General features: G+C 40.1%; 1 protein-coding gene and 1 long non-coding RNA gene across 2 annotated transcripts in view; one reads left to right on the forward strand and one right to left on the reverse strand.

The window, feature by feature from the left end:
- Positions 1–12,664, forward strand: part of FMN1 (formin 1) — a 170,117-nt gene that overhangs the window by 118,545 nt on the left and 38,908 nt on the right.
- On the reverse strand, positions 4,294–12,547 carry LOC121919536. The gene is made up of 2 exons (XR_006101498.1): positions 12,430–12,547; positions 4,294–5,344 (listed from the first exon to the last, which is right to left on the reverse strand). It is a non-coding gene; the product is annotated as an uncharacterized LOC121919536 (long non-coding RNA).

Genomic DNA, 12,664 nt, shown 5'->3' on the forward strand with positions numbered 1-12,664 from the left:
CAAGGGGGGAAAAGGAGGGACTTCCGCCTCCTAAGCGATGCTCTAGGAGACGGATAGTCCCTCTCTATGGTCGCCCCGGTCCTCCAGACTCCCCTCTCAGCCCCCACCTTTGGAATAGGCCTATATTTAGGCCATGCGGCGTCCTGCTCGGCGCCATTTCTGCTTGGCTCTCCCAAGGGTGCATGGTTTGCTGTCACAACTTTTGGGGCAGCAGCAGAGGTTCTGGATCGGGTAGGCATGGTCTAGAAGGTTGCATAGCACTGTATAGGGAGTCCCTATGGGACACGGGAGCGATGAGGACATACGTTGTGGTCATTGCGGGGGCCATAACATGACACCACTTCCCAGTGACTAGGGGCTTTAGTTAAATGCAATCTGCAGGTTGCATGAATACGAGAGGGCGTTAATCTAGTCCCTAGCTCATCCCGATGCCTTGCTTTATATGACATGCCATTTATCCTACAACGGCAGGTTGTAAGATGATCCAGAACTCATGCTTTTGGCCAACCCTACCTTTTGCTGATGCAAATAAAGTTCCTCCACATGCGGCTTTCTGTTTTATTGTGGTGACAGGCAATAAGGAAAAACTGGCAGATATAGCTTTTGCAAAAAATTGATATATTATAAGACAGTGGTTCTCAACTTTTGGTCCTCCAGATATTTAGACTTTAGCTCCCAGAATCTATCATGTTGGCAGTGCTGGTGGAGGCTTCTGAAAGTGACTGGAAGATCAAAAGTTGCAAAGCAAATGTAGGTGTTTAGAGATCTGATAGAAATATTTTAGTATTCTGGGAATATTAGATTTGGGAATTGTACCAAGCAAATATAAGACCAGAGATTTCACATGTTGCATAATAATATACTAGTTATAGCCTTCTGCTGCTCTGTGCTATTGTATCTCTTCCAGCATAGGTGGTAGTGATCGGAAGAAGGCCAGAGGGGCAATAGTTGTGAAGAAAGGCATGTAATGGAGAAATAGGTTGTGTAGGGCCAGGAAACTTTGCTGACTTCCATTGGCTGGAAAAAGTTTCACTGCTACCATTAGGCACAGAAGGAATCTAGCCACAATTATGTTATTATACAGAAAATACAAAGAAAAGGGGACATTTTGACAGATAAGCTCCCGTTCATGAATTTGGACATAGAGCTGAATGAATGTTTTTGTCTAGATCAGTGATGGCGAACCTATGGCACATGTGCCAGAGGTGGCACTCAGAGCTCTCTCTGTGGGCACATGTGCCATCATCCCAGCACAGAGTTTGCCAGAGTTTATTACTAGAAAGCCAGAGGGACATGGCACTTCGCAGTAAATAAGTGGGTTTTGGGTTGCAGTTTGGGCACTCGGCCTCCAAAAGGTTCACCATCACTGGTCTAGATGCACTCTTTATTTTATTTAGTATAGTTTTTATTGATTTTTGTCTGAAACATATTCCAACACATTTCATTTTACATATTTGTTTACATTGTATTATTTTTAAACTTCTTCCCCCTCTTTAGCTGCTTCAAATTATAAATTTATACATCATTTTTAAATATCTAGTAGTGCAACAAAGTTTATTTCAGTCATTGAAATATTATATGGTCAGATTCTTCTTCCATAATTAATATCATTGCAACATTACAACATGTCCAATTTTATATGCCTTACCTGTTTATCTTAAGAGCAAACACTCTTAATTATTTTATATCATATATCTCTAAACACTTTGGCATGACTGTTAAGCATAATTATCATTATATCAAAGCTTTTCTATATCTTTAATACTGATTTATTTCCTTCTGATATTAACTAGTGACAATTTTCTTTTCTCTTCTTAAACTTTAGACCATCTTTCTTTGCAGTAATTCATTATTATATCACAGTCTTCATTCTTTTCATTGATTATTTTATCCTTTAATAACATTGTAAGTTTGTCCATTTCAAACATGTCTAAAGTTTTATTTAGGCAGTCATCGAATGTCGGAATTTTGGTTCTTCTCCACTTTTTCACAAAAGAGATTCTGGCAGCTGTGACTATATAGAGTATGTGCTTTAGATGTTTCCTAAGTTCTTTATCTTAAATTATAGGAAAAATTCCGATTCCAGTTTTACCTGTAATTTAAATATTTGCTGGATCATTTTCTGGATTTCTGTGCAATATTGCTTAGCTTTAGGGCATGTCCACTAAATATGGTAGAAAGATCTTTTTATCTGGCCGCACTTTGTCTAGATGCACTCTTAGACTTTATCTATACTGCTGAATTTAAGCAATTTAATACCACTTTAACTACCTTGACTCAATGCTATGGAATTCTGGGATTTTTAGTTTTGTGATCTATTTGACTTTCTCTGTGTGCTTCTAGATATAATGGAAATAATGTAGTTTGACATTGCTTTAGCTGCCATGGCTTCATCCTACAGTATCCTGGGATTTATAGTTTTGTGAAGCATCAGCAATTTTTTGGCAGAAAAGGCTAAAGACCTTGTAAAACTATGAATCCCAGGATTCCATAGATGGAGCCATAGCACTTATAGTAGTGTTAATGTGCATTATTTCTAAAATGTAAATGTACCCTCTGCTGCCACAACAAACTACAAATCCCAGATTCCATAGAATAGAACCATGATAGTTAAAGCAGTGTGAAAATGCATTATTTCTGCAGTATGGCAGCATCCTGAGACACATGTGGACTAGGTAGGCAGATTCTCTGGTGAGAAAGGATCTCAGAACAGAAGTGCAGAAAGTGAGGCTCATGGGGGTTTTGTATGCAGGTCCCAAGCCCCACTTTTGTGGACCTTGAAGCCTTTCTGGAGATCCCTCCAGGCCCTCTGAAAATAAAAGCTTCCTGTGCTGATTTGTCAGTGATTTTCACCTGCAAAAAAAACCAAAACAAAACAAAAACAAACAAACCACAAATCAGTGTCAAATATGAGGACTTCACTCACCAGCCCTCCCAGAGTCCCCTTCAAAAAATCTCTTTTTAAAATGGTCTGTATCATCCAAAAATGCAAAGGAAAAGTGGATATTGTGTCATTTCCAGTGCCCCTGGGATATGTGGGTGCAGCCTGTGGGTGCACAGGGCTGAAACATGAGCCCCAGCCCCTTGCAGTTGTCCATTCGTTTCTTCCTCTTCATTAAATTCTACCAAGTTATTGTAGCAGTTGCAGTTTAGCATTTGACGTTCCTTTTATGGTTAAATAATGCTAGGTTTTGCTCTGCCCAGCTTGGTATGGGAGGGCAGGGATGCATCTTCTCCTAGACAAGTCACAGTTTGGCCCTATCTTGCACCAAGTGTCTCTCCTAAATCCATCTTGGAGACAAAGATTGTTCTTCAGTCTTTTCCCTTCAAATAACATCTTGTATAATGTTAAAGACAATTTTACCTGAAATGTTTTAATCGAAAAGGATATTGTTTTAGTACATACATGAAAGATCTGATGAGCCTCTGAGGTTTATGGCAGTCATTAAAATGCCATGGCTGTTGGCAAAATACAAGTAAAAGCTTAAAGCTGAAACAGATGTGATTTGTACAAGTGATGCTGAGAGAAACATTAGTGCAGTTATTCAGGCAAGCATAGTCTTTCATATATATTTTATTTGAGCAATATTAACTTGAGTTGTCTGTGTTAAACATACAAACATATATGTATGGTGGAGCTGTGAAAATGGCTATTTGTTTAAGGGACTACTGGGTTTCATATTGTTTAGACAACATTAACATGTTAAATGTTAGGATTTATTGGGAAGTTTCAGGGTTTACTGGAAACCATCCATAGCCATTTATTGTGGATCTTCAAGTAAATGTGACTTCATTGTTCTTTTAAATAATCAGAGTAGTTTACATGTACAGGGAACACAAACATCTGTACATTAAATGAGGCAAAGCTAAAACAGTGTTGATGTTCTCAGATTCCAATAAGCAAATGCTTTTATTTCTTTTAATGGCTTTCCCTCATCAGATAAGCAAACACACAAATTTTTGATAATCAGCATTGTAGTCAGCTCTGAACAATACAGAAATAACATTTTAAAGATATTCTTTTCCTTTTAAATAAAATAAATAGCACGAGCTAAGAATCCAAATCTCCTCTTCATGCCAGAGTCAAATGACTTTGTACTCTAAGTTTCCAGTTTTAAATTCCTAGACTTCACGGAACCAAGAGTTCAAACACAGAGGGGACTGCTGATATTTTTCTCCATTTGATATAGACATATCATGTTCCATTCACTTTACTTGAATTCTTTCACTTGGGACTTTAAAGATATAGTGTCAATTAAACCATGGTAAATTAAATAGTGGGGGTTTTAGAGAGAGAGAGAGAGAGAGAGAGAGAGAGAGAGAGAGAGAGTATCTCACATGAAATTATTTCAATATTTTTATCCCATTTTATCCCAGAAGAAAGTCTGCACTCCAAAACTATGCATTAATGTCAAATGATCTTGAATAAACCATTCTTAAAGCAAATTAATTTCTGAAGTTAAGCTACAAGAAAAATTGCTCCTGATCTAAGGGAGTATTAACAGCACAAACAAGCAGACATTAATTGTTAACACCCTGTTTCAAAAACTAATTATAAATATAGATAAAGTTGCTATATTCCAATTCCTTAGATTTGGCTACCAAATTTGCATATTGGATACATTGTTCTAATTAGGCAAATTATTCTTATTTGAGTTCTAATTGTGCAGATTGGAGACATTACTTGTTACATTTTTTCACACAAACATACCATTTTTACAGTTGCAACTGATCTGAAAGAACCAGTGTGGAGTAGTGCTTAAAGTACTGTAACTGGAACAGAGAGATCCAAGTTCAAATTTCACGTTATGCATGGAATAAATAATCTCTCTATGGCCATGTCTAGCTCTCATTAATCCTACTTTATCATATTGCTGTAGGGATTAATCGAGATAGAGAAACCAGCTAAAGTGGGCATGTACATTCCTAATATAGTAAAGTGGGCCCTATCCATGGGCGCCACATCTACAAATTTAACCCACTGCATGCTGCAAATAAATAAATAAATAACATCTGAGATCTCTTTGCCCAGCTGTGGCTCCCTTGCCCTGCAGCATTAGCCTTCACACAGCTGCACAGCTATGGTGCCTTCAAGCAGAAGGAGGGAACACCAAGAAAACATGCCAGGAACTGGTGCCTCATGAAGGCATGGCAGCCAGGCTGCCACATGAAGGCTGCCACTGCTACTGCTGCCTTTACTGCTCAGACAGGTCACGGAAGTAAGCATGTATATAAAATGGTAAGTGGGCTTAAGTCCTTAATACAGTATATAAAATGTTGAAGAACTTGAGAAACTGCATTTTTGGTATCCATAGTGGGTCCTGGAACCAATATCAAGGGTCCACTATATAAATAAAAGAACAAGAGCAATATTAAGATTTGACCATGCACAAGACACTTCTAGTCTTGTATCACTTTTTTGCCATAATTTTATCTCTGATGACAAAAAGATATGTCACATAAAAATACCCCAGAAAGCTCATGAGAGTGCCCATCATCTGATCCACAGGGCAATATGGAGAGGAATATAGCAATAACAAATAGCAGTAATGGAAGGAGAGAATGTGTGGCCTGATTTCCTTCAGAGACACAGAATAAATATTTTATTAGAAGAAAAAAATAATTGACTTTAACTGTTTTTCACCTATTTAACATTTCTTCAAAATGTGTATTAAAAACAGCTCATTTGTGCTAGGATATTTGTGCTCCCATCCAATTATTGTTCAGTAATGACAGTTAAGGTAATGATAAATATTTGCACTTATTCTATCATCACAGTTCAACAATGCATATAAATATCTGCCAACCAAGACAATTGCTGGCATATAGTGAAGCAGGTTGCAGTTCACAAAAGCTTATACCAAATAAAACTTGTTAGTCTTTAAGGATAGATACTGTTGGGTAAATAAGAGTAGATATTAGATTATGTTGTTTTAGCTGCAAAAGACTAAAACCTCCTTGAAAACTTTAGAAGGTATTCCGTAGAGTAAGGGGAAAAAAATTCAAAATGAGCAATCCCATAGAAGCGTTTTACTTCTCTTTGACATAAATCTTTTTCATATCCTCACCCTTGCAACTGATATTTTGTTTCCCCAATAACGTTTACAGTGTGGAGGTAAATGGTATTCCACTCTTATGTACATTTAACTTAGCAGAGCATGTGTGTTAATAAACAGTTCAAATGCCCACACCATATTCCCAAGACAAATAGATGTGGAATTAGCCAATCAAAAAAGATTTTATCTTTTCTTTATAATTTTTTGATCCATTTCTTCAAATCTTAAGATTCACATCAAGCAACTACCTTAATAGACTTCTACTTACCCTGCCTTCTTGCCTTTCCCCTACTCCTTTCCTCAGAGTCATATCATGAGGTAACTAACTTAGGAAACAGAACTCCTAATTCGCTCCACCCCAGTCTTCTACCACCACCACTTCATGCCTCTGCCATGATCCCCTGTCTAGTTCTTTTCACTCTGTTACTGCGTCTCCAAGCCCTTTTGTCCTTCTTTCACCTTGTCACACATCTCCTTCTCTTGCACCATGGCCCTCCTCATGTCTGCCTCTCTTGCACCTTGTACGCTTCCACTGCACCCTTCCACTGGAGACTGCTATCTTCCCTTCTTTCCCACCCTCCCTCCCCTCACTCTCCCTTCCCTCCTACTCACTCCTTCACCTCACTTTTCATCCTTACAGTGTGCCACTTACTTCTTATACTCAACTCACCCACTACATTCACTCTCCCATCTCTCCTACTCCCACCCTTGCCTGAGCTCCTGTTCTCACAGTGTGCCCCAGGCTTGCTTCTTTTTTGTGCACCACCGCTTGTCCTCTCTTCTCATATGCCAGAAATTCCTGGGCAGATTTCTTTCTTGTGTAAAAGGTTGACCAGAGAGTGTCTCTGCTCCATATCTCATCTTTTACAGAGATTAGAGACCTACTTTTATTTTTAAATGAAACCTTGGAATTCATGCCATACATTCCAAGCAGATTCTGGGTGGCATTCGTAGTATCCAGGTAAAACCCAGTTATCCATCTGATATGGCAAGTCCAACTTAGATGTTTCAAAAACTGACAGCACTCTAAAATGCATTTTGTTAGGAATGTCTGTGGGTATACGATGCAGTTTGGGTGAAGAAATTCTGTTATTAACCTGAGATGTATTGTCATTGTAACACATTTCAGGTACAATGCACACGCACACTCCCCTCAAAACCTAGGAAATAAAGAAAGGAAAAGGTGTGCCAGAAGCCCTTGTGGTGCAGTGGTTAAATGTCTGTACTGCAGCCAAAACATTATGAGTTTGATCCTGCAGGGCTCCAGGTTGACTCAGCCTTCCATCCTTTTGTAGGTCAGTAAAATGAGTATCCAGCTTGGTGGGGGCAATTGGCTAACACATTGTAAACCACTTAAGAGAGTGCTTAGCTCTATAAAGTGGTATAGAAATGTAGGTGCTATTGCTACTTAAGTCCCACTGAAATGAATGGAAGTAAAGTGCACTATTAAATGCTGAAATCTTGAGTGATTAAATCTCATACTAGGGCATGTTGCAATTCCTCTAAGAGTTGTCCTTGATTATTCACAAGAATTAGTCTTTGGGACTTATGCAGTGTGATGTATGTCTAAAGGTACAGTCAATGTAAGTTTAATCATTTCTATTAAGATTTTTGGAGAAGTAATATTTGTAAAATAAAAAGCTAGAGGAGTCAGAAAATCAGTATTCCACACAGTACATGTATTCCTATGCAAGACATGAAACTGTAGCAGCTGCAAGTAGGATTTGCTTCCATTTTCAGCTGACATGAGGATCATTGTTTCTATTTGCTGATACACCTATCAGATCTTGTAAAGGCTTTTCTTTTTTTTTCTTTTTGGCCTATAGCTTTCAGAGTCTCCCAGCCAATATAGAATATTCTGGAACCCTCAGTCCAATTGGAAAAAGCTTGTTATATTCATATCTGGACACATCTAAACCATGTGGCATTCAAGGAAGGTGAAAATTGAGTTAGCTGGATTTGAAAGATCTCTCCCCTTTTCTCACAGTGAAAAGTTGCCTTGGGAAAAGACAATTCATATGAAGAGTAGCTTTCTGGTGGACTGGTAGAAAAGTGTAGAAGAGGGGAGCTAGGATTGGAATAGGGCACCAAGGAAAAATGAAGTAGGCTCCAAAGGATGCTGTAAATGTCATCTCCAGTAATACACACTGTTCTGAGGCTAGTATGTTGGTAAAGATTCTTCCACTTCTAGCGGACATAATGTTAAACTATGAATGACTTAAGGACTTTTTACTGTTCTGTTCAGTTTATAATTGTTACATTCTCCATTTCCCCCCTTTTCACATGTTTGGCTGCAACATTCGCTAAATCTAAACAACCGTCTTAAAGTTAATACACTGTCCAGAGCATTAGATGTATTGCTATGGTGTAAAAAATATTTAACTTTGCTAGCTGTTTTTGGTTTGTTTTCTTGTGTTTATTTTTAGTTTGATTTATTTGGGGAAGTTTCACAGTATAATGGTTTAAGGTGTTTGTAAAACCATAGAAGTCAAAAACTGTTTTGCTTTCTCTGTCCATTTAAGACCAAAGATTTTACTTTACCTTAAAAGAAAAAAAAATATTTTGAACATGCCACATTATCAACAATACCTCACTGATTCCTAGATTCTTGGAGAGATAATGATGATGACCACAATCTTTATCATGATCATGGTTATGATAGACTGATTTCTTTTTAATTGCTCTCAAAATTGTTGGTTTTAAATTAGGCTAGTTTTTTTGTTTGTTTGTTTTTAACTTCTACGTGTGTAGTTTCGAGGTGAAAGACAAAAACTGGGAGAGGTAGAAAATTAAACGTTGATATTTAGTCTTCAGGGTTGGGATCAGTCTGGGTGCATGATTGCCTTCTGAAACAGTTTTAGGAGACTGTGGCTTTGACTCCTATATCACAGAAGTTCATGATTTCTAAGTTCAGCTATGGTCTTATTTTAAACCTGTTGTGCCACTTTCATAAAGTATAGTTTGTTTTATATCACTTTATGGTTCTTAACCACTCTAGCAAGCCTGACCTCATTCTGTGCTTTTGCTTTTCTGACTTTCCCTTACATGTGCTAGCTATTTGCTTGAATTCCTCCTTGGTTATTTCCCCCTTTTTCCATTTCTTATACATGCCCTGGTTAAAATTTAGCTCTTATACATGTCCAGTTTCTTGAGACACCTCCCATTTTTCCTCCTTGTTGGAACAGTTTGAAATTGTGCCTTCAGTATCTCCCTTTTAAGAAACTCCCATCCACCCTGAACTCCCTTCTCTTTTACTATTTTTAACCATGGGATCACCCACAGTATTTCCCTTCGTTTACTGAAAATCAGCTCTTCTAAAGTCTAGAATGCATGTCTGACTATGCCTAGCTTTTCCTTTCTACTGTATAACAAACTCCAAGATACTCTTTTCATGACCAGCCAGGCTGAGGACTCAGAGGAAGAGGCTGAGCCAGGCCCTAGCTCTGTTATGCCAGCTCCAGCAGAGTCAATGGAGCCCGGCCCTAGCTCTGTTCCGCCAGTTCCAGCAGAGCCTGTTACTCAGCAGTCCAGTCTCCCTCCAGCAGAGAGTCCAGGCCTGGCAGACAAAGAGGAGCAGGACGAGAAAGACAGAGAAAGACAGAAAGGGCATGCCTCCATCAATCTAGGAGGTTAAATGAGAAATGCTCAGCATTCACTAAGCAGGTGCCATTAGGAACTGGGCCAATATAAACAGCTGCAAGATGCCGAGCTTCTTTGTCAGAGCCTATCTGCATTCCCTGGCAAAACCATCTTGCTTTGACTCCCTTGCACTTTGTTGCCTGCTACCTTGCCTCTTGGACTACGGATTGACCTGGAACCTTTGACCCTGGAATTGACTCATTGACCTGCTCTCTGGAATCATGGACCCTTGGCTTGCCCCCTGACTCTGCTCTATTGAACAGTGGACTGGTACTGTAATACTGGACTTGCTTTCTTGCTGCTACAAAGTCCATGAATTTGTTTGCTTTTCAAGCTGTTCTCAGCCTTTTTCAACAGTTTCATTGGCTGCTTTCCCAGACAACTCCCACCTAAGGATCCCACAACTTGCACCCCATTAACCAGTTCATCCTTGTTGGTTAGGATCAGACCTAAAATAGCTGACCCCTTGTTGCCTCTTCCACCTTTTGGACAATTAAATCATCTTCCAGGCAAGTAAGGAATTTGATAGACCTCAATGTTCTGGCTTTGTTTGATTTCCAACAAATATCAGGATAGTTGAAATCACCCATCAGTACTACATCTTTCCTTTCTGAGTCTGTGGTCATTTGTTCTAGAAAGCCATCATCCAATTCCTCAGTCTGACTTGAGGGGTCTGTAGTTGACTCCCACAATAACATCCCTGTTGTTTCCCTTCCCTTTAATTGTTATCCAGATGCTCTCCACCTGGCTTCCAGGATTTAAGTCCTGGATCTTTTCACAGATGTAGTCATCCCTGACATATAATGCTGCTGCTCCTCCTTTCCTGTTTGGCTTGTTTCTCTTTAAAGGGTTCTACCCCTCTGTTTCTACATTCCAATCATGAGACTCATCCCACCAGGTTTTAGTGATGCCTATTATATCATATTTGCATTGTTGTGTTAGGAGTTCATGTTCATCTTGCTTATTTCCGATGCTCTGTGCATTAGTGTAGAGTCACTGAAGAACAGGGGTTCTCCCTCCTAGCTGCCCGTGTAAAGTTTTCTCCCTCCCACTGTTGGCTCCCTGCACCATTTTCCTTGTTCCCTCTATAAACATTTGCTTATTGTCTCCAGCCCTTGATGAACTCTCGCCTTCCAAAGTACTATCTCCCTCCCCCACATAATTCAGTTTAAAGCCTGATCAACTTTTTGAGACTATTACCAAAAATGTTTCTGCCAACTGGGATGAGGTGCAACCCATCCCTTGCCAGAAGCCCCCCCCCCAAATGGAATTGCAGCCCATGATCCAAGAATCCAAATCGTTCCTCGCGACACCATCTGCGGAACCAGTTATTTACATCTGGTATTTTCCTCTCCCTTCATAGACCATATCCTTCAACCGAAAGAAGAGATGAGATGACAACCTGTGAATCCAGCTCTTTTACCTGTATTCATACTATTACACTACTAGTTTAACATTGAATCCACTACTAAATTGAGCCTGCACATCCAGATCCTTCAGCTTCCAACCCAGTCTCATAATCCCTTATGATATTCTGAAGGCTGCACTTTGCAGTATCATTGGTTCCCACATGGACCAAAAGGAAGGTAGGCTTGACAAATCATGTCAGCCTTTCTGTCACATCACAGATCTTTGCCCCAGGGAGACAAAACACTATCCCTACTGCTCTTCTTCTGTAGCTGCATTACGATCCCTGGTTTCCCTACTTCTGTGTGTGACATTCCTCCAACTGCCTAACTCCTGTGTGTGTGAAGTGACCTCCTCTGTAGAAACTTCCTGTGTATGTTCCCCATCCAGGAATGTCTGTCCTCTTCTGTCCAGGAAAACCTCTTGTTCCCTAATATGCTGAAGTGTCCATACCCAGGCCTCCAGCTGCTGGACCTTCTCTTCCAATAGGGTTACCAATTTCATGCAGATGAAGTTATCTACATCCATAGGCAAGTAGATAAACATCTTGCAACTGTTGCAGGTGACTGCAGCAGCTCCCTCCCTGTCCATACTGAGAAGTCTAAAGTGGTCAATGAAACAGGTCTCTGGGCTTCCCCCTCCAAGCAAGTCTCTGACTCTCTTGCTCTGAACAAAAGCCCCCCCTCCCCCACTTAGCCCCTTGAAGAAAAATAGTTGAAAAGTAACAGAGAACCCTCAAGCACAGCTTCCAGGTCTCCTTCTGCTGTGCTCTGAGTCTTCCCTGATTGTGAAATTCCTCAGCCAGAGGTTTCTCTCTCCTCATCCTGTGTAAGTAATGGAGTCTGCTAGGCTGCTGTCTCAATCCCTATGATGCACCAAAGCCCCACCAGTCAGAAATAAAAACACTCCAAGATTGAAAAAAACCTCACCAGTGATGTAGCCGGGGGGGGGGGTGTCCATGGGGTCTGGACTCCCCTTCCATTAATTTATGTTACTACAGTGTGCCCACATCATACACAGGTGCATTATACGCTGCTTTCAGCATATGCTGAAAAAAGCGCCAGAAGAAGTGGCGCCATGCACGGGAAGGAACAATGGCATGCACGCCTGTGGCACACACACCCCACCTCGCCGTCGTGAGTATGAGCCCCATTACTTCTAATGGGGCTAAAGCATACATGCAATTTCTTTTATGCAGGGGGGTCCGGACCGGATGCCCCGCATAAAACAAGGGACCACTGTACAATGAAAGGCACACGTGCATGCAGCTGTGCCACTGCACCCAAGCCCCCCCTTCCCCAAATCTTGGCTACATCCCTGAACTCACCCAATGAAAATGGCTTCTTGACCAGAGGTTTCTCTCTCCTCCTCCTCCTGTATAGAAAAATGCAAATATGCAGCAGGTTAAGTAAATGCAAATGTCTTGTATTTCTACTGAAAATCTCTGATATCTGTAGGAAACTAACATTTTAATATTAATCAATAGCAGGAATTGCAGTTTTCTTTAAAAGTTGAAAATATATTTTTCTTTGCATGTTTGTTTTCATATGTCCTGACATTAA

Source organism: Sceloporus undulatus, chromosome 1 (genome assembly GCF_019175285.1).
Source record: "Sceloporus undulatus isolate JIND9_A2432 ecotype Alabama chromosome 1, SceUnd_v1.1, whole genome shotgun sequence".
In the NCBI taxonomy this organism is placed as follows: domain Eukaryota; kingdom Metazoa; phylum Chordata; class Lepidosauria; order Squamata; family Phrynosomatidae; genus Sceloporus; species Sceloporus undulatus.